We start from the raw sequence: 10,140 nt of genomic DNA, 5'->3' as shown, positions 1-10,140 counted from the left end.
CATCTCATATAAATGGAATCATACAAAATGTGGCCTTTTGTGTCTGGCTTCCTTCACTTAGCATGACATTTTTGAGGTTCATCCATGTTTTGGCATGTATCAGTACTTCATTCCTTTTTATAAGTAAGTAATATTCTGTTGTATGTATATAAGACAATTTGCTTATAGATTCATCTATTAATGGACATTTGGGTTATTTCTACTTTTGGCTATTGTGAATAAGGCTGCGATAAACATTCTTGTACAAATACATATTTGAGTACTTGTTTTCAGTTCTTTTGGGTATATACGTAGGGGTGTAATTGCTCAGTTGTATGGTATTTCTACGTTTAACTTTTTGAGGAACTGCCCATCTGTTTTCCATGGAGTTGCACCATTTTACATTCTTACCAATAATGTATGAGGGCTCTAATTTCCCACGTCCTCACGGACACTTGTTACTTTTTTTTTTTTTAAATATACCCATCTTAATGGCTGTGATGGGATATCTCACTGTGGTTTTAATTTGCACTTCCCAAATGATTAATATTAGACCTCTTTTCATGTGCTTATTGGTCATTTGTATCTCTTCTTTGTATGTCTATTCAAATTCTTTACTCATTTTAAAAATTGGGTTGCCTTTTTGTTATTGAGTTATAAGAGCTCTTTATATATTTTGGATACTAGACCCTTCTCTGATATATGATTTGCAAATATTTTCTTTTGTACTGTTGGTTGTCTTTTCACTTTTAATGTCCTTTAACGCACAAAACTTTTTAAATTTGATGAAGTTCAATTTATGTATTTTTCTTTTGTTGTTCATGCTTTTGGTGTCATATCTCAGAATCCATTGCTAAATCCAAGGTTATAATATTTACTTTGATGTTTTCTCCTAAGAGTTTTATAATTTTAGCTTTTATATTTCAGTTCCTGATCCATTTTGAGTTTGTTTTTGCTTATGGTGTGAGGTAGGAATCCAACTTCATTCTTCTGCAAGTTGTCTTGGCATCATTTATTGAAGAGACTCTTCTTTCCCCACTGAAGTCTTTGCACCCTTGTTGAAGGTCAATTGACCATAAATGTATGGGCTTATTTCTAGATTCTCAATTCTATTCCATTGATCTATATGTCTGTCTTTATGGCAGCAGCACACTGTTTTGATTGCTGTAATGGGATGGTTAATTTTATGTCAACTTGGCTAGGCCACAAATGCCCAGATACCTGATTAAACTTTATTTCTGGGTGTGTCTGTGAGGTTGTATCTGGAAGAGATTAGCATTTGAATTGGTGTACTGAGTAAAGTAGATGGCCTTTCCCAATATGGATGTGTATCCTCTAATTCACCAAGGGCCTGAATAAAACAAAAAGGTGGAGGAAAGTTAGATTTGCCCTCCCTCCGCCTGTCTGCCTGAGCTGGGACATCCTTCTTCTCTTGCCCTCCACAATCCTGGTTCTCAGGCCTTTGAACTTGGACTGGAATTTACATCACTGGCCCTCCGGTTCTTAGGCCTTCAAACAATACAATTTGCTCTCCTGGGTATCCAGCTTGCAGACAGTGTTTCATGGGACTTCTCAGCCTCCTTTATTGCATAAGCCAATACCTTATAATAAATCATATAATATATATGTATATATCGTATATATCCTATTGATATCCTATTGATTCTATCTCTCCTTACTAGTACATGTAGCTTTGTAATAAGTTTTAAAATCAGGAAGTGTGAAAAGAAATCGGCAAGTATGGGTTGTTCAACTTTGTTCTTCTTTTTAAATGTTATTTTATGGGCGCCTGGGTGGCTTTTAAAAGTTATTTTATGGGTGCCTGGGTGGCTCAGTCTGTTAAGCGCCTGGCTTCAGCTCAGGTCATGATCCTGGAATCCTGGGATTGAGTCCTGCATCAGGCTCCCTGCTCAGCGGGGAGTCTGCTTCTCTCTCTGCCCCTCCACCCTGCTCTGATCTCTCTCTTTCTTTCTCTCACACGCTCTCTCTCTCGAATAAATAAATAAAATCTTTAAAAAAAAAATTTTAGTATCTAGGGCCCCTTATATTTTCAATATGAATTGGAAGATCATCTTTTCAATTTCTGCAAAAAAGCCTATTGGAATTTTGATGGGATTGCATTTAATCTGTAGATTGCTTTGGATAGTATTGCCATCTTAACAGTATTAAGTTTTATAATCCATGAACACAGGATGTCTTTCCATTTATTTGAATCTTCCTTAATTTCCGTCAGCAATATTTTTTAGTTTTCAGTGTACAATCTTTGACCTTCTTGGTTAAATTTATTCTTTGGTATTTTGGGGGGAATTCTATTATAAATGAAATGTTTAAAAATTTTCCTTTTTAGATTGTTCATTGCTGGGGTATAGAAACACAACTGATTTTTGTGTGTTGCTTTTGTACCCTGCAACTTTGCCGATTTTATTAGCTCTAGCAGTTTTTTTGTGGATTGAGATTTTTCTATATATAGGATCATGCCATCTGAGAGTAGAGATAGTTTTTTCTTTCCAATTTGGATGCCTTTAATTCTTTTTCTTCTTTAATTGCTCTGGTAAAATTAGAAATATAATATTGAATAGGAGTGATGAGAGTAGGTATCTGTATCTCATTGCTGATCTTAGAGAAGTTTTTAGTCTTCTATCATCGAATATGGTGTTAGCTATGGTTTTTCCTAAGTATATTTTATCATGTTGAGGAAGTCCCATCTATTGTTAGTTTTCTGAGTATTTTTTACCATGAAAGGGTTTTGGATTTCAGCAAATGCTTTTTCTGCTTCGATTGAGGCTTTTTTCCCTTTGTTCTATTAATGTGGTAGATTGATTGATTTTCTTATGTTGAACTAACCTTGCATTCCTCGAGGGGGGTCTCATTCCTTGCATTGAATGGAGACTTTCTCCTTGCAGAGCACATGGAGGGAAAGAGAACAAAGTGAGTAACCTCCTTGTGTCATTTCATGGTCTATGCATTGCTTAAAGTAACATTTGGGAACAAAGGTGGGTGGAAAGAACAGTGGGTCAGGTCTCAGAGAATCTTGATTAGAATACTTTCTTCGTTCTTCCAGCCCCCAGGCCTTGATTTCCTCATCTGATAAATGGGGTTAAGATACCAGCCCTCCCTGCATAACTGGGTTGTCATCAGGGACAAAGGAAATCAGGGATCTGATTTTAAACTGTCAGTTGAACTTCTAGGAGCTAAGCCAGGCTTTCTCAGAGTGAGTAGGAAACTCTGGGAGGGGGCACATTTTGTAAATTTATGGGGGCCTATGTTGATTGTCTCAACATTTAGGTGGGGAGAAGGAGCTACTGGCATTTTGTAGGTGGGGATTAGGGACACCAGATGTTCGACAACTGTGGGATAGTACCAATCAGCAAACAATGAATACTCCCACAACCTCCAAGATTCTCAAAGTCCTTCCAGGCCTACAGCCGGGTGAGTTACCTGCTCATCATGACCCAAGCCCAGAAATGAGCTCCATTTTCTATATCAACAAAGCCTTCCTTTCTTCTTTCCATCTTTGTATCTCATTTGTATTTCATTCTCTGTTTTATCTCAGTACCTGGAACAACAACTGGAATTTAGTATTTGTTAACTAAATGTATAGGTAAATGCCTATTTTTCTGTTGAGTTGTTTATATTTTCTTATTATTGGTAAATACTATTTGTCTATTAGGGATATATCAGTTAGGGCTCAATCAGAATGCAAACCATTCTAGTAATTTAAACAGAGAAAATTAAATATAAAAAAATTTAAACTAATAAAATGTTGTTAACTACCAAAGTGGTACAAGTAGACTCTGAGGCAAGGGATTGGCAAACTTTTTCTGTAAAGGGCCAGGTAGTAAATATTTTAGGCTCTGTGGAATATTTATGTATAACAATACAGAATACAAATCTCCACAACCTTTGTATTGATAAAATTAAAAATATAATAGTAGGGGTGTCTGGGTGGCTCAGTCAGTTAAGCGCCTGACTCTTGATTTCGGCTCAGGTCATGATCTCAGGGTTGTGAGATGAAGCCTTGAGTGTGGTTCTGGGGTCGGGGTAGAATCTGCTTAAGATTCTCTCCCTCTCTTCAGCCCCTCCCCCAATTTGCACTTGCACTCACACACTCTCTCTCAAATAAGTAAATAAATAAAATCTTTAAAAAATAATAAAAATATAATAGTAAGTGAGTATAAGCTTTGGAATAAAGTTCTTTAATGAGAAGAATGGGATTCATTTCGTTGGGATAACCTTTTGCTTAGTTGGGGTTCAAATGTAAGAACTATTCTTAGATGGGGGGCAGTACAAAAACAGGCAGGGGGCTGGATTTGGACTGTAGGCTGCAGTTTGCCTACCCTTGACCCTTGAGGGAGGTGAACATGGAAGAAAGAGAGAAACTTGGAAGAGGGGCTCCCCACATGGCTGAGATTTGGACCGCTGCAGAGAGAATATGGAACACACAGATCACACAGCCTACCAGACACAAAAAATTTGTCACAGGGCGTGGACTGCAGTTACATCACACACACAAAGGCAAGGACTTGCTGCTACGGGAAACCAGCAACCTCAGGAAAAGGAAAGTCCCTCCTGCTCCCAGTTTACAATGTCCCTCCAGCGCCTTCTACTGGCTAAGAATAACATCAAGCTAGCTGGCAAAGGAGACCAGTTTCCAGGGTCCAGTTTCACAGAGGGCCAAAGCAGCTGTTTGGAGATAAGGAGCAATAATTCGATAACTGACACAAGAGATATTAATATAGAGTGTTGCAAATGTTTTTTCCCAGTGTGTTGCTTGCCTGTAAAAAATATTTGCTTAGGGGCACCTGGGTGGCTCAGTCGTTAAGCGTCTGCCTTCAGCTCCGGTCATGATCCCAGGGTCCTGGGATCGAGCCCTGCGTCGGGCTCCCTGCTCTGTGGGAGGCCTGCTTCTCCCTCTCCCGCTCCCCCTGCTTGTGTTCCTTCTCTCACTGTGTGTCTCTCTCTCAAATAAATAAATAAAATCTTTAAAAAAGATATTTATTTAAAAGGTAATGATATTGGCGTACCTGGCTGGCTCAGTGGGTGGAGTGGGCGACTCCATCTCAGGTCTGTGAGTTCAAGCCCCAAGTTGGTTGTAGAGATTACTTAAAAATTTAAAAAATCTTGAAAAAAAAAAGGTATTAGATACTACCAAATTCAAAATAGAAAGAAATGAACACTGAAAAGTTAGTCTACCTGCCACCTCTGTCCCCCACCCACTTGGTTTTTGCCCCCAGAGCCAACAGTTCAGTGTACCTCTCTGGAGGTGTTCTATGCATATATACAACATTTATCTTTTAATTTGTTCTAAGGAAGTTTACAAAAAGATGTTCTGTTATACAGATTTTAAATGTTCCTGCAATTATATTTATTATTTTTTCATCTTCAGGGATCCTGAATAGTGTGTCTCATTCAGGAATGCCATTCACACTCCAAAATTAAACACAATCTTCCTATATTTTCTCCTAATAGTTTCATATTTTAGTTTTTACACTGACATCATTAAGCCATCTGTGTTTTATATTTGAATATAAATCTGAGGTGGGGATCAAATTTTATTTTCTTCCAAGCGTTGGTCACAGAATTGCTTCAATGTCATTTAATCCAACCTTTCCAACATATCCAAATCATTTAATATTGGGGGTCCCAAATCCCCACCATCAGTAACAACTGCCGAGGATAGCTTCATCCCACAAATCCCTCTCCTGCGTGCTTTCTTTGCCAGGTTGCTTCTCTCTCTGGGATCTTCGTCCCTCCTTTGTGGTGTCTTGGTTACACTTCTTTCTGTGTTTGGGCTTCTCTGTGCTGACTGGCTGCACCTTGGCCTTTTTCTTGTTCTCTTTATGGGACTCTCCATCCTCACGATGCTTTGTCTTCCCCCCTCCCCGCTCCTCCTTGTCGCGTCCTCCTCTTCCCTCCACCCTGAACCTTCTCCCCTGGCCTTGATCTTGATCTCTGGCCTGATGGGCTCTGGTGGGACTCTTCTCCCAGAGGTGGCTGGTATCTTTCCTGCGTTGTGCAGCATGGGGGGTCAGGGGTCTTTCCTTGCACAGGTGGCCTTCTAAGCCACAGATTCTTGGAGAAATGACCATGTGTTTTCTGACAGTGGCTCAGAGGTTCCAATCTTTGTCTGGAGTGATGACGTTTGGGCCATGGGGCTAACTGGTTTTCCGCTGTTCTCTGCCTTGTGTGGGAACTGGAGAAAGTGTGGGTCCTCCTGAAGGAGGGTCCCTGCTCCAGCATCAGAGGTCTGGGTGCAGTGTGGCCCCTTTCTCTGTACGCAGAGTCTTCTGTCACCTTTCTAAAGCAAACCTCTGGTTGTAATCCTCTGGCTTTCTGCTTTCTAACATAATCCTCAAGTTCATGTTGAAAAGAGTCATAAATCTTAGGATTTTCCATTATGTTGACTATGGATGAATCTCTGCTAGGAAAGACGGAGGGAAAAGTTTCTGTTAAATGTATCATTTTGCTACAGATGTGTTCTTTGTCATTGAAAAGATCAGGCTCTCAAATTTCTAGTGGAGATTGTAGTATGTTCATATACTAAAAACCGTGTAGCCATTGATATTGAAAGTGTACATTTTTGACATAGGCTGAGAATCATAAAATATAATAGACTAAGAAAGTGAGGCTTAAATCACTGTAAATTTGAGGATTAGAAATATATAGTTAATGTGTAAAATTTATCCCTAGGTTTGGGGATTATGGATAATTTTAGTCTTTCTTACTTAATTGTATGTTATGACTTCTTTTTTTGCCAAAATACTATTACTTGTATGATGAAAAAAATCAAGTTACTTATAAGAAAACAAAAAAAAAATCATGCAACTAATTTAAACTAAAATCATTCATAAATTCTATAAAAACAGAACTGGCTTGTCCCCATGCTTATGCACCGAGAAATGATAGGGGTCATCAAACATTCTCTCTCACACACACTATGTGTTTGTACATACACGAACGTACACACACACACACACACACACACACATGTATATATGTCTTAACTTCATAGCTGGCATGAAAGAAGAGGAGGATGCTGTTAATTGTGGTAAAATCTGGACCTATCATGATTCCTTTTTTTACAAATGAGGAAACCGGAGTTACAGAGAGCTCAAATAACATAAGGTCACGAGGCTAGGCAGTGGAAGAGCCAAGATTTGAACCCAGGCAGAGAGGGTCCAGAGTCTGCTCACTTAACCACTCCAACATTGGTACCAACCTTATGGGTGTTGTGAGGTTTAAAGAGTGATTACAAATGAAGAGCTTGGAATGGTGCTGGGTACAGAGAGTGGCCTTTAGTGATTAATGCCCTCAGTGGGATGCTGGAATGATGTGGCAGCATCTAACGGGCTACCAGTGGTCTATTTGGAGAACTTGTGTCCATTCTACCTTATTGTTTTTGTCTTTCCATTTAATCAAAATAAATACCTGTTTGTGCTAAAAGTAAAACAAAACAAAACAAAAAAACTCACAAAAACCCCAAAACAAATAAACAAAAAAACAAATCACAGTGACAATTATACACTGTAAAATCAAAATTTCCCTGGTTTCCCTTTCCAGAGATAACTACTGTATTCCTGCAGGCTCTTATCTAAACTCATCCAACAGGTGTAAGATCAGATGGTACATTCTGGTTCTCAACTCAGCTTTTCTTCCCAAACAATGTATTTAGACCCATTTTCTATTTCAGTGCACAAAGGGTTTACTTCATTTTTAAGAGGGCTGCTTGCTGTGACAGGTGTGGACCGTGATTTAAAAAAAAAAAATCAAATCCCTACAAATTCAGGTTCTCCTAGTTTTTAGCTGACCGACAAAGCAGCAGTGTTGTACATACACCTAGCGTTCTGGGCCCACTTGTGGCTGTGGGGGACCCACCTAGACGGAGAGCTGCGGGCCAGGACCCTCATCCTTGGGAAGGTCTGGCCAGTCTGGTCCTAAAACGTCATTGGTCAGCAGGGAAACCTTCTTCCTTAAATTGAACCTAAAATGAGACTGAATTTTCCAGAAGAGGGGTCCAATGTTTGGTAGAGGTTTTTCAATTGATTCCGGATCCTAGCGAAATAATAATTTCCAGACAGGCCTCAGGTCACTTCCTCAAGATGGAAGGATTTGTTAGTCCAGGCTGGTGGTTAAGAGCCCAGGGTGCCTAGCCTAAGAGAGGAAGGTGCCAGAGTTCGCGCTAGGGTGCCTATCCCCTGGGAGGACTCGCCCCAACGGCCAGGGCCGGGGCCGGGTTTCGCCTCCGGTACGAGTGCCTTCGGGCAGGTCACCATGGTGGGCAGACTTGGATCTGGAGCCGGGCTGTCTGCTTCCTCATGTGTTGACTTGCATCATTATCTTATTCCCTCAGGGCCTCTGTTTCCTCGTGTGTAGTGTCCCCTGTGGTGTGAGGTGTGATATTGTTCTCTGCCCAGCTGTGACACATGTTCGTTGAGCACTCGCTCTGAGCCAGGTGTTATGCGTGCTATTGGGCACGTATGGGAACTAAACAGACATGGTCCCTGCCCTGGGGAAGCGGACAAGAGCCAATGCACAAGAGCCAAGACAAGTGCTGGTAGGGAGAGCGAGGTCCTGGCTGTGTCCTGGGAGGCGGATGGGAGGACACGTGAGCAGGGGGAAGGCATGCTGAGCAGAGTGAAACGGGCCATGCGTAGAAAGGTCTCAGGTGTTGGCAGAAGATGTATCGTGAGATCCATCAAGTCTGGCCTATTTTACCTCCGAAACACCCCTGGAATTTAACCCCTGCCTTCCATCCTCGCAGCTCCCTCCCCTGTCTGAGCCCCGTCTTCTCTCACCTGTGCTACAAATCAGCCTTTGTCCACTTTAACACACCCTTGAGTCATGCTCCAGGACACAGCCAGAGGAATTATATATTTTTTCAGAGTCATTTTTTTTTTTTTAAAGTCAGTCTGATTATGCCTCCTCCAGCCAAACCCCTTGTGTTTCCTATTGTTTTAAAATAGTCCTTAGTAAGTCCCCTAGGCCACCTATGGCTGGCCTGGACCTACTCCTCAGTCTCCAAGTACCAGCCACAACTGCTGTCCCCCATTTTTTCCAGCCTCTCTATAACAGCCACACTCCCTCAGGCCACGGAACCTCTGCTCAGGCCCTTCCTGAGTCCTTACCTCAACTGCTACTTTTCTCCATAGTCTGCTAGCTTGTCACAGCCCTGCCTACTTCTCTGCCTCATCTCTGCCCCTCTGGCTTTGTTTTCTTAGTTGGGGTGCTGTCTATTAAGGTAAACATGGCTACACTACACAGTAGAAAGCAGAATTTGCAAACTAACGTCCAGGTGAAATCAAGTTCCCTAAGGCATTTCCTTCTGCATCGAGCTCTCGCCCCAGACCCAGAAGATTCCAGTCCACGCTTCTCCCAGGGAGCTTGTGGGAAGGTTGGGGAGCTTGCTCTTCCTGCAGGCTCTTCATCTCCTTCAACTCCTGCTCTTGCTTCCATTGCTCAGACCAGAACCGCAGGAGACACGCGCTGCTCCCTTCCTGGTCTCACAGGGTTCATGTAGCACCGTCAGTGGGTCCTGCCCGCTCTACACTCAAAGGACATCCAGAATCGGATCACTTCTCTCCACTCAAACGGCTCCTGCCAGGGCCACACCACATCTCTGCTGAATCAGGCCTGTCGCCCGCTAACTAGTCTCCTAGCTCCCGCTTACTGAGTCTATTTCCAAACTGGCAGCCAGAAGAATCCTTTAACTATGATGTCATCCTGCCTAAAGTCACTCCTTCGCTCAAAACCCATCAGATGTCTGCCCTCACACAGAAGGAAGGATCCCCTCTGGCGCCTGAACGCCCAGACACTACTGGTCGTCCACACGGACGGGAGGTCTCCGGGCCACACTGCTCTCCAGGCTGGAGGGGAGCAGGCACAAGCTGACCTTAGGGACTTTGTCCTTCTCCATCTGAAGCCTGCAAAGCTCTTATCTACTTACTCTCCTTCTGAAGGCTCCTCCTTCCAGTCCGAGGTGGACTGTCATCTCACAGTTTTGACTGACCCCCTCAACCCCTGGGACAGCCTAGGCCCCTTCCCTACTTTGTTTTTCTCCAAGGCACTTTCTATGACCTAACACAGTGCTTCAAGATAATTGTGGAAATGCTGATTCTGAATCATTGGTCTGGATGGGGCCCGAGATTCCGCATTTCTACCACA

Source organism: Phoca vitulina, unplaced genomic scaffold, assembly GCF_004348235.1.
Source record: "Phoca vitulina isolate PV1807 unplaced genomic scaffold, GSC_HSeal_1.0 scaffold12, whole genome shotgun sequence".
Lineage (NCBI taxonomy): Eukaryota > Metazoa > Chordata > Mammalia > Carnivora > Phocidae > Phoca > Phoca vitulina.
The sequence above is the reverse complement of the archived record's forward strand: the minus strand, read 5'-3'. Positions refer to the sequence as shown.